This window comes from Eumetopias jubatus, unplaced genomic scaffold, assembly GCF_037043125.1.
Source record: "Eumetopias jubatus isolate StellerSeaLion01/CBP00866 unplaced genomic scaffold, mEumJub1_p1.0 scaffold_2, whole genome shotgun sequence".
NCBI lineage: Eukaryota > Metazoa > Chordata > Mammalia > Carnivora > Otariidae > Eumetopias > Eumetopias jubatus.
The window spans coordinates 26,937,488-26,963,778 of record NW_028274808.1 but is presented as its reverse complement, the minus strand read 5'-3'; the positions used below and the strand labels follow the sequence as shown (position 1 = coordinate 26,963,778).

General features: G+C 44.2%; 1 long non-coding RNA gene across 20 annotated transcripts in view; it reads right to left on the bottom strand.

The window, feature by feature from the left end:
* Positions 1 to 1,841: 1,841 nt before the first annotated feature.
* The window catches only part of LOC114196789 (uncharacterized), a 75,205-nt gene continuing 50,755 nt past the window's right edge, over positions 1,842 to 26,291 (bottom strand). For 2 of the 20 annotated variants that reach the window (XR_015767749.1, XR_015767744.1), the window contains 5 exons: positions 23,274 to 23,451; positions 17,536 to 17,762; positions 14,474 to 14,562; positions 14,155 to 14,385; positions 1,842 to 7,566 (listed from right to left, as the gene is read on the bottom strand). This is a non-coding gene — a long non-coding RNA (uncharacterized LOC114196789). Of the gene's footprint in view, positions 10,052 to 14,154; positions 14,386 to 14,473; positions 14,563 to 17,535; positions 17,763 to 23,273; positions 23,452 to 26,291 lie in introns of all 20 variants that reach the window. The other 18 variants (XR_015767754.1, XR_015767748.1, XR_015767745.1 and 15 more) reach the window with 17 other exon arrangements.

The window sequence follows — 26,291 nt, the reverse complement described above, 5'->3', positions numbered from 1 at the left end:
TTCTAATGGGTAGGAAACAATGCAGGTTTAGGTTTTGCTGCAAAAATCCTGCATAATAAAGCACCCCAAACACCCTGAATTACAACATTCATGTTTTCTCATGGTCTGTGGGTCACATGGGGGTGGCTCACATCGGCTGGACTTGGCCCTTCTTTGGGCTGAGGGCCCATCTGCCTGGGGCAACTTTGGTATTCATCCTTGGGCCTGGGGTGAAGGGCAGCAGTGATCTGGGGGAGGAGTTCTTTCCCTGGTGATGACAGAAGTACTAGGAGTCCAGCAGAAAAATCACATGCTTTCTAAGGCCTGTGGTAGGTTGAATTATGTGCCCCCCCAAAGATGTGTTGAAACCCTCATGCTCCCCCTCTCCTATCTGTGAATGTGGCCTTATTTGGAAATAAGGTCTTTGCAGATGTCATCAAGTTAAGATGAGGTTATGCTGGTTTGAGATGGATCCTAGTCCAATGACTGGTGTCCTAAAGACAAGAGAAATCTGGACACAGACACACAGGGAGAAGACCATAGGATGATGGAGACGGGGACTGGAGTTAACTCCAAGGGTTCCTGGCAACCGCCAAAAGCTAGCGGAGAGATGTGGGGCACATTCTCCCTTTGAGCCGGCAAGAAGGAACTAATCAATCCTGTGCTTACCTGGATTTTGGACTTCTGGCCTGCAAAACTCTTGAGAGAATAAATTTCTGTTGCTGTGAGCCACCAAGTTTGTAGGAATTCACTCTGACAGCCCCAGGAGATGAATACAAGGCCCCAGCCTGTCATTTCTATCCACATTTTATTGGCCAAAGCACGTCATAGGGCCAAGCCAAAAGTCAAGGGGCAGAAAGAAGATGCTGAAGCATTCTGAGGCCATGACAGGTGTGTGGATATAGGGAAAGGAGGGAGTTTTGGGGTAACTATGTAATCTAGCACCCATAAGATTCAGAAACCCTTGTATTCTGAAGTATCTTGAGGCAAGGCGGTAGCGTCTAATGATTATCAGTGTGGGTCTTGTATGAAGAAAGTTTTGGGCTTGCATCCTCATTCTGGCATTTCCTACTGGTATGATCTCAGGCAAATTACTTAACCTCCAAGCATCATTTCCTTTATTTGTAAAATGAGAAAATTAATAGTGCCTGTCTCACAGGACTCTTGTTAAGGTTACGTGAACTGATGTTGGTGAAGTGTTTCAGCTGACATATAATAGGGGCTGATCAGCGTTACCTCTTACATTATTATCGCTGTAATACAGCTTACAAACAGAGGCAGTATTTTTTTTTAGAGACTTTAAAAGTGAGGTGAAGATGGGCTTTGCAAAGGTTGTGAGGTTTAAAGTTTGATTTATGAAGCAGAGTTTAAGATATGTTAATGACCCTTTGGGTAGGCATGGGTTGTATTTCACCAGGAAAGAGAAGAGCCTATTTGCCTGGAGAACAGCCAGTTCGTTTGAGATGACATTAAACTGAGTATAAAGGTGGGGGTGAGATAAAATTCCCAACTACAGAGCAATAAGGGGCTTTGTCAGGGTATTCACACGGGACAACGCTGAAGGAGGGGGGGCGGGGCGACACAAAATACTACGTGGGGCATTTGACATCTACAGGTTGCAGAGCCTTGGAACAAAGTGGACATAACATAAAGATATAATCTCAGGGGTCGATTGCCTCAACTGGAACTCAGAATCTTAGTGGGGGAGGGGCAGACATGCCTTTTTCAAAGGGAACCAGCTTATGTGGAAGACGTATGGGGTGACCCTATGTGTCCAGGAATATTTACCTACTGGGCTTGCCACACCCCGAGGGAAGCTGGTGGAGAACCTGTGGGAAGAGGTCAAAGAAGAGAGACACAGATGGCATTCTTATTGAGTTTTATTTACATCATATGATTAGATGAACAAAGGGTATTCGGTCGTCTTTAGCAAAATTCAGCTAGGATAAAGGGAATAGTGGGAACATGTGAAGAAATGGAAAGCACTTTAACTTCCGGAACATTGGAGGTTCCTCATTAAGCTGAAAGCAGCAGGAACAACCAACTTCTGACCTTCCTTAGAAAAGATGAAGCAAACAAGGGAACTGTTATTAGAATTTTATTTTTACAGACAATGAAGCATTTGTTGGGGGAAGCATATTATATTGATAAACGATAGCTAAATCTTATTGAGGACTTATGATGGGTCAGCCACTTATCTAAATCATTACATGCTTTATCACATTTAGTCCTTGCAACGACTTTATGAGGTTAGTACCTTTAATCTTCATTTTACGGGTGAGGAAAAGAGGCTAAGCCAATTGCTGAAGGTCACAGAGGAGGTGGCAGAACTGATTTCAGAGAGCATGCTCTTCCCCCTTGAGTCATGCTGCACTCACTGCCTAGAGAGTGGGTCAGTCACTGCTACTTATGAGCATGGGAGACTTTTGAGAGAAGGTGACACCCAGGGGTCTAGTGGATGGTGACAGGAACCAGGGTGCCAAGGGACCAGGAAACCTGAGCTCAAGTGGCCTATGATGTAGGATTAGGAAATGCGCCAAAGTGTGCATTAGCAAATCCATGCTTTCACCCACTGAACGCCTTTGTTTAAGGAATGACAACTGTCCTCTTGTTATGTGTACTGAAGTCATCATTTCCTGAGCCTATCATGCAGTTTTGTACTTTTGGACCTTTGAAAAGCTGTTCCACTGCTTGGAATATCATTTTGCCTCTCCTCTACCTGGCAAACTTCTATTCTTCTTCCAAGGCTCAGCTCAAGTGGCATCCCCTCTTCTAAGGTTTCCTCTGTCTCCTTGACTAGCTGTGAGCCCTTGGGGACAGAAACAGTGTCTTCCTCACCGTATCTGCACTCTCTATCACTAGCAGAAAGCTTGGCATAGTTACATATCAGTGCACATTGGGTGGATATACACATCAACATAAGTCCATATGTTAGTCACCATAAAATGATCAAAATGATGTAAGTGGCACACAGGGCTATTTGTCTAGTATCTTGAAGACATGCTATTGCCTATTCTAATTGGAAGGCAAAAGTTAAAGAAGCATGCAACCTATTTTCTTTTGAAAGAAAATGTGTCTTGCTGTTTTATGCAAGCAGGTAAAATACACTCATAAAACAATCTGTTCTGAAAGTGGCAAATGTTTCAGGAAAATTTCAATGGAATAAGCTCTTTGTGATTTCATTACTTAACCCTCTATAAAAATGACTGGAAAGACAAAAGATGTACATGAGGGAAATGGTTCCAAATATTACAGAAGGAAGCAGAATAGCTGAACAGAAATTTGTCATTAAGAAAGATTTATGCAAATCTCAAGAGTGCCTTAAAAGTTAATCTTAAAAAAGAAATCCCTCTAGTCTGAGCAGATTATGCTTAAGAAAATCTTTTTGAGTAAATCCATGGAAAAAAATATTTCATAATTTAAAGGAAAATAGTATACACTTAGAATAGCAATTTAGGATTAATTGTTTTAGGTAAAGTCACACCAAAAATATTTCTCATTGATATATCCTGCTTACCTGTTTTCTAGGTTATTTGTGAGAGTTCTTATTTCAGCTAAAATGTGTTAGTTACAATGAGTCAGCCAAGTTCATTTTTCAAGCAAGATAATATATTAGAAAAGAGAACTGTTCTCTTTGGAGATGAGCCAATGAAATGTTGGATTGTCAGAGTTCATGGAATAGGAAATGATGGGGTCCAAATATATATTTGCTCAGGTTGGGATAGAACAAAAGCAGTTACAATAAATAAATCTCATTACTGGTTGATTCATACACTTGCTCTAATCAACTAAGAAGAAAATGAGCCACTAACATGGAGAAATGTGAATTTTAAGCATTTATGTATCTCATGGTCTCTGTACAAGGTTTGGAAGGAGTGAACATTAATTTTTGAGTCCACACCAGACATATGTGCCAAACATGGCCTCCTCAGGGCCTGGGCAGCTCTGTGCTGTCATCTCTTCTCTTTGTAAGGTATTTGTATGGAGACCTTAGAGACTAAAATGGTCTAGATGTAGACATTTTAGAATTGGAAGGATCTTTAAAGATTATTACAAAAGCTACTATTTACTGAGTGCTTCCTCTGTTCCCGTCACTGTGGAAAGCACTCCACATGCATTATCTCATTCAATTCTCAGAGCAACCCTACAAAGTCAGTATGATTAGCTCCAGGCTTACAGATAAGGAACCTAAGGCTTAGAGAAGTAAATGCTCCAGGTCTTATAGCTGGTAAGTGGTAGACCTGGAATTAGGAGGCAGGTCAGATCCTGGGGTCTCCCTTGGACATGAACACTGTAATTATTAGATGCTACTACACATTTAAATTTCTCTTACAAAAATCCTACTAGGTGAGCCAGTCCATATTTGAGTACTCTCATGATACTATGAGCCCTGTAAGGTCACAGATGGTGGTATGTATTTTTTCTTACAATGGCACACACTATCTATAGCAATACAGCCTTGCCTGCCAGTCATATTTGTTGAAAGAACAAATCCCCTTACTTGCATATCAAATTTTCATGTGTTTAGAAGTTGAGAGAATCTGTATGATTATATCATTCTTCCGCCCCTTTGAAAACCATAGCTTTTAACAGATGGGAAAACATAAGTCTAAAAGGAATGAATGAGTTGACCAATATCCTACAGCAGTGGAATATTACCTCAGGTCACCTCTCTTCCAGCTCTACTCATGGGGCCAAAAGACATCTCTTTACTCTGTCTCTGATCTTCTGCAGCTTCTCCCTCGGTCTCTCTGTGTCTCCCTGGCTTTACCCATCTCTGTATCCCAGAATCCAGAAGACTCTTGAAAATATTGATTGATTAGATGGATGAATCACAAAAATATGTCATTTTTATCCAAAACACCGTTATCCTCTTTTTAGATCTGAGACCACTCTCTGCGTTATAAATTTCTGTAAGCCACACTTTCGTGACACAATGGGAAAGCTACAGAAAAGAATAGTCACCTTAAACTCTTAAGTCTGGTGTTGTTTTTATGTTTTAATCCCTGAGAAATGGGATCTGTTGTAGCTCATTTTCTTCCTTTCCTATTGATTCATATAGGTGAGGGTACTGTTCAGGACTCTGCCCTTACATCAGTCTTCTAGAGAACCCCTAAAACATTCAGGGGCAATGCACACATGGAGTGAGAATGTGTAGAATTCCATCTTTCCTGAGAACAGCTGACAGTCTTAGACACAGAGCTCCTTGTGTTCTGCGGCAAAATGAAAGGATTTCCCCCTGGCAAATCCCAAGGCCTCCATTCTGTTAAAAAAAAAAAAAATACAGGCCATGTTCAATAGCAGGTGCAGAATCGCTGATGGAATTCCAGCTCTAAGGGCCATATTGCAGGGTTTTCATGCCTGTAAATGTGCCGCTTTACTCTTTAGGAAGATTTCAAGGCTAAATTTGGGAAACACGAGAAGGCAAACACCCCATGCCCAACTAAATGGGCTAATTTGTGGGCTCTCTTGGCATAGTCCCCTCCTTGTTTTGGCCATGAGGTGGTTAAAGCACCTCGAATGAGTCCTGCCATGTTTTATCCAAAAGTATGATTGCAGGCAGCACCAGACATCTGCTGTGAGGCAACAATCCAACGTTAGCTATAGGGATGGAGAAAGCGTCTCAACATGACACAAATTCAAGACAGTCTTAGAGCCACCTTACCTCGCAGGAATCACCAGGAAGAGACATTTCAGAGTTCCATGCCCGTCAGCATCTTCCCACCCTACCTGATTACAGAGACAACTGTGCTGGCAGGCTGCACACGTGGGAATGTCTCAGGATGTTCCATTCTCTCATGTGCAGAGCTTCCAAAGATGAGAAGCATGGAGTCTGCTCTTCGTCCCCAATCCTTTTAGGTTGCACCAAAAAAGGAAAAAAAAAGAAAAGCAAAAAGAAAGATAACTACTCCTCCCACCCCGGAAGGGTAGCGGAAGGAACAGAAGGCAGGAAAAGCTAAAAGCTTGTGTCACCCAGAGCTATGGGAGAAAGTGATGAAGGTGAAGAAGGGCGAGGTGAGGTACTTAAATTGTCCCATTCACACAGTGTGGGCTCTAATTCCTTTATGTGTTAGTTCTCTCAGCCCTCGTTATGTTTGGGCTTCATTTGGCTTGGAAGAGGTAGTGTCCCTGCTCTGCACAATTTTTCCAGGTAATTCTGATTCTGAAGAAGATTTTCTAGGTCATGGGCATAATGGGCCATTTTTCTTCACAACCCAGAAAGCTCCACTGTGTTCTCTAGTCAACGTGCCAGGAGGAGGTGGACGTATAGTTACCAAAGTTGGGGGACCGGGGACCCATTATTGCTCAACACTTAACAGTTTAAAGGGGCTTTTCCACTTTATGATTTTTTTCTCCTGGAGGCCCTGTGAGAGAGGTGCCACATGAAGTCTGCCTGTTTTATGGAAGAGGGAAGAGAGCGACTTTGCTGGGGCCTCATGAGGGGCTCATGAGGGGCAAAGGAGGCCTGAAGGCATGTTTCCCAACCCAGCCATCCTGTTCAGCCTGCTCTCCAGGCTTGTTTCCCTAACAAGTTCCCTTTGCTTCCTGCTAGGGTGGTATGAAGGTATGCTGGAGGGTAGGACTGCAAAGGAAAGGCAAGACCATGCAACTGCAAGAGACCATGGGTCAAGAGTTGGCTCCTTTCATATGTGTGCTCCCCACAACCAGCAGCCTGGGAGCTGCCCCTCTGCTCCCCCCTGCCAGGCTCACTTTGGGACTTTGGGAGCTAGGTGCAGCTCAGCCCTCAAGTGAATACTCTTTACTTTTTGTCATGTTTATCACTCTACTAAGCCCACATCTTCACCAACATTGCCTGCTGAGTCTCTGAGATATATGGTGAATCCTTCTTTCTCTAAATAAAAATTCTATTTTTATTCAATTATTATGCTCATTGGTTTTTAAAATAACCATAGATCACTAAGAAGATCACCTTGGGTGGGGGGGATCAGTTTCTGGTCCCACCCCCTCTCTCTCTAGTTTTCTTTTTTAGAAACGAGCCCTTTTATCTCTTGTAGGGAAGTCATCTGATATTTATCCCCATGTTTTCTGTATACTATGCATTTTCTGCTATTTCTTAGTGCATGGCATCTATGACTCTGTTAAGGTGGGTACGGATTTATTCTCCTACATCTCCCCTGTTTACCCTCCCCCTTTCTCCAATACAGTTCTATTACAATTTTTTAACATTACTATGAATGTAATACATAAATAAAGCTTACCAATGAGTCAAATACTGTGATTCATTTTTGTATTCATTATCAGTTGCTATAAATTACATAAAAACCTAGCAATAAAACAATATTTAACATTTATTATCTTATCTGTGGGTCTCAAATTTGAGAACAGCTTAGCCGGGTGGCTATGGCTTCGGAGCTCAGTCAAGATGTCAACCTAATGACATGTCTGTCCCACATGCAAAATTCACTGGCTCCCCTCCCAAGGTTGCTCAAAGTCTCATCTAACCATCAGTTAGAAGTCCAGAATCTCATTGTTGAAATCAAGCTCAGGGAAGATGAATCTCCTCAGGGGTGGTTCCTTGAAAATATTTCTTCAAATACAGCTCCTCTCAATCTGAAGACCTGTGAACTAAAGAAACAAGTTGTCTGCAGGCCACACACCCAACATACATTGGTGGGACAGGTATATAATAACTCCCCTGTCAAAAAGTGAGGGAAGAGGAGACAGGAATCAATGGTCCATAGCAATTCTTAAATTTAGCACTTGACAAGATGCACTTGACCATTCCTTGATTAAGACTCAGAGCCTGGGAAGAATTCTCCTTGGCTCTTGGCCTGAGCATTTCTTTCTAGGTACTGAGTCACTCTTCCATTTCCATGATAGGTAGACTTTGTTTGCAGGTGAGAAGCCTTCTTTATGATTTGTTCTATTTCTATTCCTTTCAGTCTGAGCTGGAGGTGTTCTTGCCAATACAGTTCTCATAAAAACTTTATAGATCTCCTGTGAACCTTACTGGAGATTCATGCCATGGGACAAAAGCCACCTGCAGAAATCCCTGTGGGATTAGCTCTTTTTTACCTTGGGATTTTGCTGAGATAACCGAAGGACAGAATCCCTATGTTGCTTGGAGGCCTTCTTTTACTGAATAGTTTTCTGAGGCATTGCCTTAGATACTTCTGAAGTTTTACTCCTTTTTTGTTTGTTTTTTTTTTACAACCACATAGTCAGCTTCACGTTTATCCTGACTTACTTTGCTTTCCTGACTTTGCCTGGATTTGATCTTTGCCTGGGAACCATTTCATAGTTTTAAAATCATTAGCCATCTGGAGATGCTGGGAATTTCTGGACTAGTGAGTATCATCTCTTTTTGGTTTAAATAAAACAAAAGCTATCTCTCTACTCTCACATGTCACTCCTGAGCTAGACTGCAAACTTCATTAGCTCCATTTTCCATGTTGCCCCAGGCAACAGCATTGTTAAACTTTCTGTTCCTATGTAACAAGAGCTGCCTTTCCTCCAATTTCCAATTATAGTTCCCCACTTTTTTAGGTTTTCCCCACTATCCTCCTCAAAGGCAATCATGGTTCTACTAACAGTATCTTTCATAACTTCTAGGCTTTCACTAACATTCCTCTGAAGGTCCTTCCAGCTTCAGCCAAAGTCTAGATCCACACCCACATTTTTAAGGTTTTTATTATAGCTGCACCCCACTTGCAGGTACCAAAACCTTCATAAGCCAGATTTATCCTAAAACCTAGTGCCTTAAAGCAGTGATATGCATTTATTATCTTATATAGTTTCTGTGGGTCAGGAATTCAGGAGGAACTTAGGTCGGAAGTTGGGGCTCAGGGTCTCATGAACTTGCAGTCAAGGTGTTGACTGGGGAATGAAGTCATCTGAGGGCTTGACTGGAGCTATATCAATGATGGCTCACTCACGTGATTGGCAAGTTTTGTGGGCTGTTGGCTGTCTCTTTGTTCTCAGGCTGCTTGGGTGTCATGGAAGCTGGCTTCCTGCAGAGCAATTGATTTCAGAGAGTAGGCTAAAAGTCTCAGTGTCTTTTATAACTTAGCCTCAAACTCACTTGCCATTATTTTCACAAAATCACGGTTGTTACATGATTATTCTTAATGAATGAAGGAGGAGATTATATAAGGGCCGTGAAAACAAAGAATTGGGGATCAGTGAGCACCTCTCGGAAGGTGGCTATTACTATTTTTTTCCTGTAATTAATAATTACCTAATTTGTTTATTTGTTTAATTTTATATATATTAATCTCTATTTTTCCCCAAATGTTTCAACATCTTTCAAACACCTAGGAATTTTTTTTCCAAACTTCAAAATATATCAGATTATGTACCACTTACCATTTTTTTTTCTAATATGGACATCTCCCTTCCACATCCCTCTATCTTTTGCCTCCATCTGGGCTAGTTCTTTCCTAGGCTTGATGCACAGTTTTCCTCCTAGGACTTCCCTTCACCATTATTCTACACTGCAACTCTTGTTTTCTGGACCCCGGGTCTTTCTCTTTGTTGAGTTTCTCTTTCATTTCACCAGAGCACAGGCTCCAGGAGTTTGGGAAACAGTACATGAGAAATAAAGTTTTTGAGTTCTGTGTGTTTGAAACTGTCTCTATTCTACCCTCACTCAGTCCTTGCCTGTCTACTCCTACTTAACATCAAAGAGTTAGGGGCACCTGGGTGGCTCAGTTGGGTTAAGCATCTGACTCTTGATTTTGGCTCAGGTCATGATCTTGGGATCGTGAGATAGAGCCCCGAGTCAGGCTCTGCACTGGGCATGGAGTCTGCTTAAGATTCTCTTTCCCTCTCCCTCTGCCCCTCCCCCACCAAAAAAACCAACACAACACAACAACAACATTGAAGAGTTAAAATGATGACTATGACCTTGGTGCATGTGGGTGGAGTTTGTCAAATTGTAGGCTTCTTTGGTAGGTGTCAGGGAGCAAGTGGGCTTTTTTTTTCCATTGCTGGATTCTCATTTTCCACTGTACAGACATCACTCCTCTGGGGCCACTCAGGTTCTCCAGAGAAGAGTATTCCAACCTCCTCCCTGGGGTAGAAGAGGGCATATACCCCTGGCTGCTGCATTCTGGGAGCAGAGCCAAAACAAAGAACTGAGGGCTTCACATGTACTATATAGGCCCATAATCATCCCAGTTGTAGCACCAAGCTTCCCCTGCCCTAAACTGTGCTGTGGGCCACCCATCTCCAGCTCAATTTCTCCAGAAAACTAAGCAGAATCCCCCCTTTTCTCATTGGAGAGTGAGTAGAGATGGGATTATATGACTCTTCAGAGTAGGGTCGGTCCTGTTGGTTCAACACCTCAATGCTGACCCTTTTAAAGAGCTCACCTGTTCACCAGGCCCCATCGCCAACCTGGCTGCAACCTTCTACACCTACGTTCCTCTTCTAAGCTAATTTAGTCCCTCATGGGTCAGTCTGCTCAGGCTGCCACAACTAACTACTATAGACTGGGTGGCTTACACAGTAGACATTTATTTCTCATGGTTCTGAAGGCTGGAAGTCCAAGATGAAGGTGCCAGCATGATTAGGTTCTGGTGAAAACCTTCTTCCTGGCTTATAGGTGGCTGCCATGCCATGTGCTCACATGACCTCTTCTTTGTATGCACACACTGAGGAGAGAGAGATCTCTGGTCTCTCTTCCTCTTCTTATTATGAGATATCTGATCAAGGCATACTCTTAGGACCTCATTTAACCTTAATTACCTCCCCAGAGGCCCCGTCTCCAAATGCCACCTCATTGGAAGTTATACTTCAGCGTATGCATTTTGGTGGGGGACACAATTCAATCCATAGCACCCCATCTGCTTTCTTTATCCCCTCAATTTATAGAAATCTTGTAGCTTTTTATTTTTGCCCTTTCATTTTTATTCTTTTTGCCTATGGGTTAATGTCTATTTTCAGTTGCTTTTTGTTTGTTTGTTTGTTTTATTTAAATTCAAGTTAGTTAACATATAGTGATGTAGTATATTATTAATTTGGGGGTAGAATTTAGTGATTCATCAGCTGGATATAACAGCCAGTGCTCATTCCATCAAGTGCCCTCCTTTCAATTTCTTTACTATTGTTTTAATTGGGGTTTTGGAAAGGAAACAAAGCTGAACACATTTGGTCATTTCTCCATGTGTAACCATAAGTCCAAGCAGAGGATTCCAACTTGTAAAACAAAAACTGTGGCACAAAAGTTCAAAACAAAAGGAAGCCAACCTATAAACACCCCAGACTTGGGGAAACAGGGGAACCTAATGATGTTGCCCCAAATGAGCGTGCCCTTTTCCAGCTCCAGTCTTGCAGAAGATGAATCTTTACACCTTCACCGAACAGGAAAGCACTGTCTCTTCTCCAGCTCCCAGCTCCCTTTCAAGCATCTGTAGCCTGTGTTGCCAGCATGGGTGCCAGAGCCAAGGAGAGCAGATGGTTTTCGAGCCCTGATTAATCACTGCTCTTCCTTCACTTAGCTTTCCAGCTGTGCTTCACTTTCTCCTTCCTGCCGTGGAATCAACTCTGCTGGTTCCTTTTCTTCCAGGGAAAATGTAAGAAGCACTCCTGTCTTTTACTAAATCTCTTATGCCCACCAGCTCCACGTTGCCCATGGTCAGCACTGTTTTGGGGCCTTGTCTCAGAGCCCCCTGTAGGCTATAATTTTCTTCTTCTATGGCATGAGGAAAATCTATTCTTGTCCAGCTCTTTGGCCTCTGATGGGATGGCGTGGCCAACAGCAAGCAGAAAGTCAAACTAAAGGAGTTGTCCATGGGTCTGAGAAGGCTTTCTGTATGTCTTCTAGAGTTGGACACAAGAAGGAAGGCACCTCTAAGCTTTTTAGCTCCCTTTTCAGCTTTATCTCTAAGTCACATGGCACATTGGAAACCAAAATGGAGTCATCAACGATGAAGCATTAGAGTGTGGCAATTGGTTGGTTAGATTTGTTAGTGCTGAAATGGTACATTTTGGCACATGGTCTTGGTGGTGGAGTAACCTCTCTCAGCTCTTTTCTCTATGCAATGGTTCTGAATCATAGACGTGCAACAAGATCGCCTTGGGGGGTGCATGGGTGGCTCAGTCAGTTAAACGTCTGACTCTTGATTTCAGCTCAGGTCATGAGAATCGAGCCCTGCATCGGTTCTGTGCTGAGCACAGAGTCTGCTGGAGAATCCCTCTCTCTCTCTCTCTCTCTCTCTCTCTCTCTGCCCCTCCCCGAGCTCACACGCACAGGTGTGTGCCCATGCTCCCTCTCGCACACGTTCTCTCTCAGTCTCTCTCTCTCTCAAATAAATAAATAAAACCTAAAAAAGTCACCTTGGGAATTTTGTCATAAGACAGTATGTCCAGATCGCACCCTAAGAGTTTATTAGAGTCATTTGTACTTTGGAATAGATTTACAGGTGATTTTGGTTAAGAAGCGTTGCTCTAAAGAAATATCTTTAAAGTGAGAGAGGCAGTACAGTTGAATAATTATTAAAAAATATAAACTCTGGATACCTGCATACAGGTTCTGGCCCCAGCTAAGTTGCTTCTCTCATTAGTAGAGAGATCATATAATTTATTGTCCACATTAGGATACATTTGAGAGTAGAAGAGGGAGCTATTAATAAGTATATCAGAACAAGAGGCATAAATTGAAACTGTCCGGACAAACCGGTCACCCTACTCATTAGCCAAATGAAAGATTGGAGTAGACAACTCTGAGGTCCCTTTCAGATTTATGATTCTATAATTCATGACCACTGGGACAAGCGCAAAATATGTTTTCATTGCAAATGTATGCAGGACAGAGTTGTTTAGGTCATCTAGGCTCAGGGAGACTAAAAAGGCAAACACACGCAGCTTAGAAGCTGGAGCCCTGGTCAGCACGGAGGCTAGCAGGCCAGGCGGAGACAGCACACAGGACTGGGTGACCCTCCCCCAGCAAAGGCACCACAAGGCATGGGGCAGGGGCAGATTCACAACCAAGGTTTGTTGGAGCCAACCACTAACTGCCATCAGAACCCCAAGGATAGAAATAAATGTCACTTGAGGTCTCTTGACATTTGTACGCACTTCCGGGTCATATTCCAAAATGACATTCTGAGACATTTAGACACTCGGCTGTATTATCTTCCAATATGTTCCACAATGAGTTATACTGCTATTTCCTTGGTGCCTCACATGTGACACAATTAGGAAAAAGGGCCCTTAGGTCCATCAAATGTTCTGGTTAATTATATGTTAGCATGTAGGGCACCTGGGTGGCTCAGTCGGTTAAGCGTCCGACTTCCGCTCAGGTCATGATCCCAGAGTTCCAGGATAGAGACCCATGTCGGGCTCCCTGCTCAGCGGAGAGTCTGCTTCTCCCTCTCCCCATCTAGTCGTGCTCTCTCTCACTCTCTCTCAAATAAATAAAATCTTAAAAAAAAAGTCAGCATGTAGACTGCACACAGCAATTAGACTTCACACAAATTACCAGTTTTCCAAAAATCACAATAATAAAATAATACCCCCCCAAAATCCCTCAAACTCTGATCATTTTATCCATCGTATTTTAGAAAGCACTCCAGGACTCTGTATTGTCATCATAAGGATGTCACACTGTAGCTGTGATAGGTCAGCCTAATGGAACCTGGGATATCGACAAGTACGTTGGTGCTCATGAAGTATGCATCAGGAGGATATTTAGGGCGAGGTGTCAGACGGGGAGCAGAAGCGAGCAGAGGACACTACCAGCATGCAGCCGGCACTCACTCTGTGGTCTCAGGGAAATGCCCTGAACTTGCTTGTTTGCACGGTTTGGGCGTCATGGAGTTGGCAGAGATGTGGGGACAGAGACACACTCAGATAAGATGGAAGGCAGAGAAAGGGAAGTGGGGGTAGAGGGAGAGGGAGGGGGAAGCAGGGGGGGGAAGGAGAGGGGACAGAGAATGTGAGACAGAAAGAGAGAGACAGGGAGAGAAAAAGGAGGAGGGGGAGGGGACGAAAAGAGAGACTCAAACATAGAAACGGAGAAACAGAAAGATGGAGAGAGATACCAGTGAGGAGAGGGGGCAAGGTACGGGAGCCAAGTTAGGTGTCCGTGCGCGCACATACACACACATATTAGTGTGTCTCTGGGGCAACAAGAAGATAAAGCCTAGGTTTGAATTTTTAGTCAAAACCTCAAAAGTCTTGTGTCAGAACACAGGAAATAACCCGGCTCACATAGTTCGCTGAAGCTATTTTGATGAACGCAATCTGGTTCATTTCACGTAGATCCAGGTTCATGCTGCCTGGAAGGAAATTGCACATTGTGACTCTGCTTTCGGGGTGTAATCAGACGCACTGGCATTGATGGAAAGCTTCTCGCCACTGCTCTAGGAGGAAGCCAGCCGATTGCGAACAGCTCTGTTTCCATGACCGCGGCTGTGTCGTTCGTTTGTCAGAATGCGTGCCCTGCATGCATTTGGGATGCGAACATGCTTAGCCAAGGATTAGAATTCTCCTGGCTGCAAAATGGTTTTTGCTTCTTACTGATTCTTACCTGTGGCGGAGAACAGTAGCACAGCAAGGAAATATGGCTATTGTCTGGCTAGGAGTCATTTTCAGAGAGCCTTGGAGGGGTGCCTGTCCCTGAGAGAATGGAGGAGGAGAAGGAAGCCAAGAGGTCATCGTTTGGCTCATCAGCTGACAAGGGGTTGATGTGACCAGAATGGCCAGCATGAGGCTGGTGTCTTCAGGACAGGCTTTGAAAACAGATAACAAACACTCCCTTTCACCTGAGGAAATGCATACTTCTCATCCCTATGCGCTTCAAGAAAGGCCCCATGGACCTAGAGGAGGTCCAGGGATGGGCCAGGGAAATGGCCAGGGGACTGGAGGACTGGGCAGGTGGGACTGTTAGTCCAGAGCGGCAGAGGCAAAGAAGGGATGGGACAGATCTCTGAAACAAAGAAAGGGGTAGGGAGGGAGACTGTGGGCTTGATCGCAAAATTCTTGGATGTCAACCCTTGAAGGTTTAGAAAGGTCACGTTAGGAGAAAGAAATAAAAGCATGAAGTTTTGGAGGGAATGGGGAACTTAGGAAACGTGTCGGTGGTGGCTAAACACCACTAATCACCACCCCATCGATGCTCATTGGCTTTGGGCATGAACTCTCCTGATTCAATCCAAGCAGGTGGTTATGAATTTGTCTCTCTGTCAGTGCTTAGTCCATACCCTGGTATTTGCCCTAGGATACAGTATATAGGGAATTTGCCCAACAAAATTTGGACACCTGGTGAAAGGTGTCACACTGCCAAGTGGCAGGTACAGAGCAAGAGAAAGGAAGGGCAGTGTCCTGGAAGTGAGCTTAATAAATGTCATGCAGAAAGAGCCAGCATGGACTAAGACAGAGAATTGGGACGGTGGCACAGGAAAAGATTCTAGGGAAGCCCTGAGTCATCACGGAGGCCAAGGAGGATCCCTCCCTCGGACATCTCCGACCTGGGAGGGTTGGGCATGTTCGAGATACTTCATGTCATTGCAATGTTCCTAAAGATAGAAGATCAAATGTATCCAAATCCTCTTGCTTGGTGAAGCTATTCAGGAAATAGAATGGTGAAGCATTGCGAGGAGCACAGGATAGACATGATGGAAATCACCATTCTGGGGTAGAGGGGCCCCCTCTCTCTACCCTTTCTCCAGCCCTATGGCCTCCTGACACTTGCCAGGCTTCCTAGTCTGTGTATTTGTCCAACTGTGCCGCTAGATCGTGAGCTCCGCCATGGCAGAAGCTCGGTGTCACTCATCAACAAATTCGCTTGGCTTGTCTTGGGGTTGGATGAATAGACCGCCATCACTCTGGCTATAGTTGGGGCATACGGTGGTCCGTGTGCCCTCCATAGGCTTTATCTGTCCTTTCAAGGGCACTTAGTGCCCTCCCCGAAACTCCTCCATTGCTCTGTCCTCAGGCCCAGAAATATCCCTAGAGAGGATGGGACAAACGTTTAGAGAACACAGAAGTCCCCATTTCACAGAGGAGAAAACGGAGGTCCAGACAAGGAAAGTCAAGTCAAGCCCAAGTCCATCCCATGGGGAATCTGTGCTACCCCGAAGATCTGAACTCAGACGATCCCGGCATCACTGCTCTTGTTGCTAGGCAGCGCCCCATCAGATGCTCGATGGTTGCCCACATTCTAAAACAGACCACATTAATTGATTTAGTCACTTTTGCCTTTGTGGGAGAGGGAGGGTGGAGCTGAAGTGGAGAGAGTTCGCGCTACGTCAACGCTTTCAGAGATAAGCTGTCCCACCAGGTTAGTGTCAATGACGGTTGTGGAGGGTGAGGTGGGCGGCTGGGAGAGACCGGGAGGGAAGGAGGCAGGCTGCAGGGGAGGGAGGAGCCGAGCGGGCCTGCCCAGGGCTCCTCGTTGCTCTTTGCTTACGAAGTTCAGTGTCAACTAGCAAGGCTCCTTAGCCAGACGTTTCGGGTCTTTTCAGATATGTGCCCAGCCTGCTTTTCTAGCTGGACTTTTCCTAAATGGCGGTGTTAAGAGCGCCTGCGTTTCTGCAGCAGATCAGAATTCTCAAATAACTTTCACATCCACTATTTAGTTTGATTTTTCCGGAGACTCTATGAGGGAGGAAGGGGTGCCAAGAAAGGAAAACCTGGGGCCTCAGCAGCCTGTTGACTTTGCCAGGGCCTCGTGCAGGGTCGGTGCCGACACCACCTCTCCTGGCTGTTGTCTGGTTCTCTCCCTGCCCGCGTGTCCCCTCGCTGCCTTGTTCACTCACCCCTGTCCCTGCCTCCACTCAGAATTCCCACCCCTCTCTGGCCTGCTGAGTGAATCCCTTTCCCTCAACACCTGGTTCAAGGCCCACTTCCTCCACGAAATCTTCCTTGAAGTCTCCGGCCCTTTGCTCTCCCAGTCCTGGCACCTTTAGCCTGCTCAGGTGGCCCCTAAAATGGGCTTTCTTGGATTACTAGAAACTTCTTTGTGTTCATGTCTGTCTCACTGGAGGGTGTGGGTACAACATGCCTCTGTTTACCCACAAAGCCTCACCCGGGGCCCGGCTTTTGGTCAGAACTTGTTGGTGGCCAACACCTCCCCCAGGGGTGTGACAAGAAGTGTGAGCCCAGCTGGTGTGTCTCAGATGTAAAGATCCAGGCAGCCCCTGCTGCCCACCTTCTAGAGAAACCACCCCTGAGACGGGGACCTCAGATTTCGTCAATATTTTCCACTAAGAGCACCAGTTTGCACTGATATTTGGAAGGCAACTGATTTCCAGAAGTACATCCCAGAGGAGGGCTGGTGGGATTATGGCAAAGGGGAAGCAACTTCATAAAACTTCTCAGTGAGCTGTCACAACTGAAAATACCTCCAGCTACCTGGAAACCTGTAAGGAGATTCGACTGGAGCTCAGGTGAATGATATTTGATGAGCCACCAGTCTTTAGAGGAAAAGCCATGCTTGGATTGGCACAGGCTTGCCCAAGATAAAACAGAATTCCAAAAACTACATAATTCAAAAAGTTCTGAGTCAAAAGTTGAGATAGTTCCTAGACTTTGAACTATGCCAAAAGAAGTGCCTTAGAGTTTGTTGCTTTTGGAGAAGAGCATGCTTACAAATAGGATGAACGACTTCATGAAGTTTTCTTATTTTATTACTTTTAATCCACTGATGCGATTCATTTCTTGATTTACTCATTCACTCAGCAGTGATATTTTTCTGCATTTTCTCTGTGCCGGGCACTGCTCAAAAACTTGAGGTACAACTTGAGGGGGCATTATCCTTGTGCACAAGCAACTGTTCTGGTAGATTGTTCTTATGTGGTGAGCAGAAGAGATTATTTCTGTTTTACAAAAGAGGAGGCACAATTTCAGAGAAACTTGGAGAATTTCCCTTGTCACATCTCAAATATATAATGAAGCTTTTAAGAGGTTGCTGTGAGAACCCTCTCCCCTTCTCTCAAACTTGACAACAATCCCCAAAGAGCTATAATTTATCATGTAAACAAGTAGTTCTGAACTTGACACCTGTATTCTCCTTCCCTGAATCACAGTAGATCTTAAAGTCCAGAATAAATTGAGGGCTTGAATTCAGGTCTGCACAACTTCACAGAGTTCAAAGTTGTATGGCCAAACTCTATTGCCTCCCACAGTGCTTGTGGGGGACAAGACTTTTAGCCTGAGAACCAGCATGTCCCAGATCTAGGTACACAAGTCAGTTTCTATAAAGAAAAGGAACACTTTCTTGGCTACAAAAAAACCAATCTTAAGGTCAGGGATATTCCCGAAGAACCTACCCAGCACAAGTCTGGAGTGCTGGGTAGTTCATTTTAAGGTCATTTGAGACTAGTTTATACCTTCCTCAAGTTTAATTGGTTCATTCATTCCCACCCCGTCCCAACTCCCCGATATGAAAGAAGCATCTATTACTGACATAGAAGAACAGAAAGATATCTCCTCCAATTTGATGTTCGGTTCTGTTCTGAGAATGACAACAGGAGAATCAACCCTCGAAAAGAGAAAAATCAACCCGGCCCTCCTCTGAAGGATGCCGCACCCATATACGGAAAGAGATGGAACTGTCTCTTTAGAGGACGCACATGTTGATTTAAAAGCAGGCTTTTATCCCAGGGTCCTGGGATCGAGCCCCAGGTCCGGCTCCCTGCTCAGCAGGGAGCCTACTTCTGCCTGCCACTCTGCCTATTTGTGCTATCTCTCTGTCAAATAAATAAATAAAATCTTTAAAAAAGAAATAAATAAAAGTGGACTTTGTCCATGTTGTTGCCCTAGACGGCACATGGATTCCATGGAGCACTGCCTTGATGTGCCCAATTCCCAGCTCTGTTTTCATGTTTGCAAGTGGAGATCAGGAGGCCGGGTGGAGGGAAGCGTGACTGTTCCCGGATGATAACTTACTGCACGCTGTGTAACGGGATCGTTTCAGAGGCTGGATGCCTGATTGATTTGTCCTTTTCTTGTCTTCGAGAATTCATGTATAAAATCTTTTCGAGGATTGCTAATGTCATGCTGATGAATCTCTTCAAATGCTCTCTTCTTTGGGGGAGTAAATAGCTATCATCTCCTCTTGCCACGATATTGCTCTTTTCCCGATGGCATTTTGTGGAATAAACAGGCAACATTTCTCTTCGACTTCCCTTATGCAGACACAGGCATGCGCACACACACACAGGTACACACATGTGTGTGAGCACACCCCCCCACACACACAAACACTGGTTTAGATTTTTTTTGCCCTCTAGTCCACTTTTAAAGGAGTCTCTTTTTTAAGGATGGACTTTTAACTTTTTACAACCTGATCTGTCAGTCAACTCTCCTCAAATACATTCCTTTTGCAGAACAATGGGGCTGGAAGTTCAAAGGCTTTTTATCTTAGCACACTGTTGGGCATAAAGCAGGCAATCAAACTATTGGCTAATTGAGGTATCCACGGTGGGGAGAAAGCATTCCCTAAGCCATGGACAGGGGATGTCTTCTTCCTGGAAGAACAGCAAAGTAATTTGGGGAAGACTGTCAAGGAGGATAGATAACTTGGTTGACAGACAGGCCTTAAGGAATTACTGTTCAGACCACGAACTCTGGAACCAAGTAGAAGGCAATTCTAATCCTATCTCTGCTGTTTACTGACACTGTGACCTCGAGCAAGCTGCTTAACATTTCTAGGCCTCCATGTCTTCATCTGTAAAGTGGAGACAATATGACTACTTACTTCACAGAGCTTTTGTGAGAAGGTCATGATAGAATTGTGTACAGGGCTCAGCAGCTCAACACTCAGTTGAGCCCTTATCATTCTCATAATTGTTAGAGTAACACAGAGACCACCCAGTGGGATGGAAGGATGGTTCCCTTAGGAGCCAGAAACCTGGGAACCTGCATTTCCAGTCTCGTGTAGAAGGGAGCTGTGCCTGTCACTAATACCACACACAGCTTCTCATTCTCTGGTGCTGCTCAAATGGCAGGAGAGTTGCACATCCTCTCTTCCCACAAGAATCCAAGAAGCAAAAAGTCAAAGTTTGATGAAGAGTGTTTCTGCTTAATTGATGGAGTAAGATATCTTTATGGGCTTTTCTTAAAATGCTTGGGGCTGAGTTGGAGAAAAGCCATTAAGGACATTTTCGGAGGAGAGATGTTCAGCAAGCTTCACTAGAAGAGATTGGACCATCTTTCTCTTTCGAAAAGCTTTTTGTAAGGAGCTACCGATGAGCCACAAACAACTAGATCCATCACTTTGGCAGGATGGTTTTCCCAGGGCCCTCGAGCACCAACTGTAACCTTAAATGGCGACCTCTACTTCTCTGGGACAATTTCATAGAAAAACAGGAGACGCAAAACCACTTTTCACAACGTTTCACTTCTTATTAAGTCTGTATGGAACAGTGAAACAACTTGAGAGAATAGGATAATATAACACTTCAACCGTTTCGATGAGGATTTCCTTCCATTGCTTACTGATATACCCTCTCTTTTTACCTAGCACAGGTGCGCTAAGGATGACTATTTCCAACTTCCTTCTACTTAATATTATGCTGTATGTATGCTCTCATGAGCTGACATGGCTTACAAACTCATCATTTGTAATATTGCTCAGCTGTGGGTTTTCTATCTATATGTCGTAAAACTAGAACTATAGAATGATAGAGCTGCAGAGGTCTTGGAGCTGAAGGCTCTTATTAATAAGAGCCAATTTATACCAAACCCTTACTGTGTGCCAGGCACAATGCGCTAAGTGATTTATACATTGATTTGAACGTTCCAATAATCCTATGAGGTAGGTTCTACTCATCTCTCCATTTTACAGGGAAGGATGTTGGGGATAAAGATGTAAATGTCTTGCTCAGAGTCATGCAGCTGGTAGGGCAGAGATGCAAACATAGGCTTGACGGAGTCTACACCATACTCAACCACTGTGCTGTGAGCTGGGTACCATGCAGTCCTTAGTTTTCAGGTGAGGATCCTGGACACCCAGAGGAGAAATGCAAGTTCACTCAGAGTCCTTTCGTTAGTGGCAGTCAGTGTTGGAACCCAGCTCTCTGGTCTCCCAGACCCCCGTCCCTCCATTATATACATCACTCTACCTCCTGGATAGGAGGATACAGGTATAGGATACTCTTGTATCCTTCTGGAACTCTCTTTTCTTTGTGTTTGAGAAATTCACACTGAGTACTTTGATGTAATTAAAAATTAAATGTTTATATAAGCTGCTTTAAAAATGACATAGTTTCTGTTTTCCAGCCCTTCTCTTCTGGTCTCATTCTCTTGGGGCAATCTAAATTTGCAGAATTGGGGGCGCCTGGATGGGTCAGTGGTTAAGTGTCTGCCTTCGGCTCAGGTCATGATCCCGGGATCCTGGGATTGAGCCCCGTGTCAGGCTCCCTGCTTAGTGGGGAGTCTGCTTCTCCCTCTCCTCCCTGCTCATGCCCTCTCTTGCTATCTCTGTCTCTCTCTCTCTCAAATAACTAAATACAATCTTAGAAAAAATAAATAAATTTGCAGAATTGTTAGGTTCAGAAAGTTCTCTTCCAAAAAGCCATCTCCCCCTAAACACACTGCCCGAGAACTCTTTCGGATTCTTTGAATAACAGCTCTGAGGCACCAAGTTCCTTGGGGCTAGAGAACACACCATTCAGCTGTTTGGTGGTTAGCCTTTGTCTCTTCAGAAAGCAGAATAAAAGACACGTGTCCTGCCCACAATGGAACCTATGAAGAAAACGATCAGATAAAAAATGTGCCCAGATTCAAGCTTAATTTTATTTGGCTTATTTTTAGCCTGTTCCTTGTGGTCTAGATATAGCCCTGGTAGATCCTTAAACAAATGATCTCAACGTTTATTCCACATACCTGTCAAATATCTCATTAGGACTTATCAGATCAGGGGATCTCTGCTTGGATCCCTAGAGCAAAGTGATGGATGAAATCTGCTCCTTGTGTGTGTGTCACTGTTTATTTACTTTCTGAATGATTTCATATTACAAGAAGACTCTGGAAGGGTTGTTAATTATCCCTGTAATCTAATTTATTGCTTCAGGCACCTGATATGTTCTATACCTTAGATAATGTTAATTTTATTCTTTTGTGAGCTGAGCCTGGTGTTCGCGGGAAGCTATAAGATGTAATTTATTTCTCCCCACTTGCCTTCTAAATACTAACTCTATTGAAAAATGATTAAATAGATTATGTAAATCATGGTCATTGCATCCACTTTAAAGGTTAATCCTGCCATCATGTAGCCAGATAATTAATTTGAATTTGTTCCTGAGCACCAATTCTCAGGGAAGCCAAGGTGTAATGGTTTGCAGTGCCCTATTATGGGTGTTACCGCATGCTCGCCTGCGATAAAATTTGGAAGAAACAAATCTCAAGGCTCTGAGAACAAAAGTTCCTTAGGGCCATTGAAAGGCCCAGTGCATCACTGGACTAGACCTCCCCTTTCTCCAGAATTTTGGGAGATAGTTTTATGGACCATCCTTGTCTTCTTTGAGTTTTCTCAAGTGTCACTTCCCTTCTTGGGAAGCCAGACTTGGATTGATTTAGAAAATTCTGGGCCAGCTCCTCTGCTTCAAACAGAAAACCTTACCCATTTTCAGAAATATTCCAAGCCTGGAGAGGTCTTATCAGATGCTTTGATAGCTTCAGCTGTCCAGGGCCATACTCTCTGCTTGAGCACACCCACTGACTAGCCCCCTCTCCCCTCCCTGGTAGGGAGTCAGCCACCAGCCACAGAACTCTCTCCTCCCTGGTTGATAAAGCCCCGTGAGTCCTTTTCATGGTTTCATGGGAAACCTACTGCTAATACCTCTTCTGAACCCACCTCCTCACTCAGGAATGGGGCCAGGTGATGGGGAGCTTGAAGCTTATCTAATTCTTCATGGGACTTCTTTATGAAAAGGAATATAAAAATACAAATTCAAAATGAAAACACAAACAAGAATATGTCTTTAGAATGTGAATAGAAAGCACAATCAGTCATAAATTTTAAAAAGCCAACCGATACCATAAGCATCACAAAAGTCATAAAAATAACAATATTTTTATTATTTAATCGTCTGAAACCCTTTTATAATACATTCCTCCTGATTTTTCTGGCTGTCTACTCTTTGATCACTTTATATGACAACAGTTTTGCAATGATTTTTCTATAGAGAGAATAACAAGATAGTTTAGTCTTCCCTGTACCACAGGTCATCAGAATTTGTTTCTTATTTATGAGAGTTGGATGGACTAAAAGATACCAACTCCACCCACATAGTACAGCTTCGGGTTTGGGTCCTTCGGACATAAGATTTCTGATAAATTCTATTTTGTTCAATTCCCATCAAAAAAGAAATAAAAAGGGGCACCTGGGTGGCTCAGTCGTTAAGCATCTGCCTTCGGCTCAGGTCATGGTCCCAGGGTCCTGGGATCGAGCCCTGCATCGGGCTCCGTGCTTCTCGGGAAGCCTGCTTCTCCCTCTCCCACTCCCCCTGCTTGTGCTCCCTCTCTTGCTGTGTCTCTCTCCGTTGAATAAATAAATAAAATCTTTAAAAAAAAAAGAAATAAAAATGTAAGGTGAGTTTATAGTTTGTATGTTTATATATATAGGCATATAGTTGTATACGTGGCATTACTGAGAATATTCCTGACAAAGAGAGCTACTGTTTTGATTAGGCTTTGATGAGAACCAAATCCTCTGGTTCTATTCATCTGATGATTAGAATTTTCCTAGCCTAGCTCTGGCTCCACACATTTTAAAGGTTATTTCTTCCCCACGATCCAGATCCTTTCCTGCCCATCACTGGAGAACTCGTTCATATCTTGGTGTGACCCTAGCCTTGCATGTTAGTGCAGCACCCATGTGATAGGTATGTTCTAGAAACCATCCCGACATGGAATGACTGACTATTCATGGAAATGACTGAAATCCATATTAATATGTCCCCTTAGCCAGATCCCCCAGAAGGACTTTGGACATTTCAGGGCCACCTGACATATGGGCAAGTAGAGCAATGGAATAAAGAGAATCATCAACCTTAATTAATTTCAGTTAAAACACATGTCCCCCCTAGTATTACCAATCATGTGATCATATGAATACCTTGTCAGTGCACTGTGTAGGCTCTTGGAAAGGGGGCCTTTGGGGGTGAGGGGCCCTCAGCCTTCCGCAGCCTTGGGTATGTGCCTCTCTCTGCCTGTGGAGTCCACTGGGGCGGCATCTTCTCCTTCGCCCCTGCCAGCATCTCATCCTGCTCTTTCCCAGCTCACAGTACTGGACCATAGCTTTGCCTCCTCGGAGTCATTTCTGTTTGTGTCTTCTCTCAGGTTATTTCCCCCTCCCTCTCTGGGACCCTTTCATCTCTCTAAGGATCCAGAGCATGCAGAAGGATTCCGCCAAATCCTTCACCTTCTCCCAAGTCAGGTGTCTGTGGCTTTGCGTCTACAGCATCCATGATTGGTGAATGTCTCAGCAGAGTGACACCTCACAGACCTGTCTGCTAGTCACTGGCATGTTCCTGCACAGTTTACTTCTCACGGGCCCAACTGGAGCCCTCTGGTTTGGTCTCAGGAAACTGCCCAGCACGTGCCATTTGGGCTCCAGGAATGCCCCCTTAGGCCCATGTCTCCCCTCCCCTCCCTGTTATAACCCATCTAAGAGGCTATTCAGCAAAAAACACTGACTTTCCTTCCCCCATAGTCTTTCCCAACCTCCTTCACAGGCAATGATAGCTGAGTAGAATATTTTAAACCTCTCTCCTATTCCTGCTTTTTTGCCTTAAGAGATCTTTCCTTTCCTCCTGGGTTTTTCTGACTGTAGACTTGCTCTGGTCTCACCAACCTCTTCAAAATTGCGCTCATTCTTGGAGACAGTAGAGCAGAGTGCAAAGAGCATATCTCTGGAGGCAATAGTCCTGAGAAATCCCGCCCATCATTGCTTGGCTGTGTGTCCTTGGGTAAGTTACATAGCATCTCTGAGCATCAGCTTCCTTGTCAATATCATGGAAATAACAGCAGCTGTGAGACTGCATGTGATGTGTGCAAAACTCATAAAACAGCATCCGGTGGCTAGTAGTTAATCGTGAAATGCTGATGATGGTGGTGATGATGCTAAGATCTCAGTTTTCCTTGGCGGGGGCGGCGAGGGGGAGGGCTGTCCTCACATTGCCTTTTCCCTAAAAAATCCTTTAGAGGCAGGATCCCACACCCCACCATGCCCACCCCTCTCCCTAGCTTCATTTTTGTGAAGCGTATAAAATACTTCTCTGGTCCTTTGTGTATAAAAACAGCAACAAGATCTACAGATTGAAATCTAAAAATGTTCTGAGTCAGGCTGGCAGGCAGAGTCCTGTCCGTTCAGCCAAAAAGAACTGTTGTCTGACCACCTTGAGTAAATATTCTCTTCCCTCAGTTTTAAAAGTTGTTATGATTGTGAACAGTCCCAGTGGTGGCAGCAAAAATCTCACTGTCGTCTGCTGGATGAGGGGGGGATTCACAGCAAATGTGCCAAGGATTCAAATGCAAATGAGCACGGGGCCAGCCTGTACTTGCTTTGCCTCTACTCTCAGTAAACCTGGTTTCTCCCTACCACACTCACGCTATGCACAGTTAAGATACTTAATTTATTCTGTCAAAGTAATTTTTTTCCTTTTTGACTCTGCCCATATTCCCCACCTTTGCAAAAACCAGACGTTCTTTCACTATGTTGTTTCATTTCTGCCCCTGTGGCCAAAGCTCCCCTCACTTGTGCTTCTGCCAACTCACCCACTGTGCCTTCATTCTGTGCCCAGCTCACTCTGGGTGCTTCTCCCTCTCCTGTGGCTTTTATAGCTATTCTCCTTTCTCTTTTAAGTTTATTTATTTATTTATTTATTTTTGTAATGTCTACCCATAACATGGGGCTCTAACTCACAACCTCAAGATCAAGACACATGCTCTTCCGACTGAGCCCACCAGGCTCACCCAGCTGTTCTCTTCTCCTCCCCTCCAGACCTCTTGCCCTGGTCCTGCAAAAAAGCACCCAGGACGTAGCAGACCGTGGGCACCTGCGGAGGACCAGGAAAATTGGATGTGCCAGGATGTGATCTCAGATCTTGAGGTTTGCAAATTTTACTGAAGTCTAACATACATACAGAAAAGTATGTGTAGACCATACGTCCAGAGCTCAGTGAGTTTTCACAACATGAGCACACCCATGTAACCAGCGTCCAGACCAAGAAACGGATCATCAGAACACGGCTGGAAACCCACAGCCCTCTCCTTCATGATCTTTTCCAGTCCTTACCCCTTCCTCTCAAGGGTAACCACTATCCGGACTTGTAGACCATAGTTTTGCCTAATATTGAGTTTGACATTAATAGAATCATAGAACATATACTTTTCTGAGT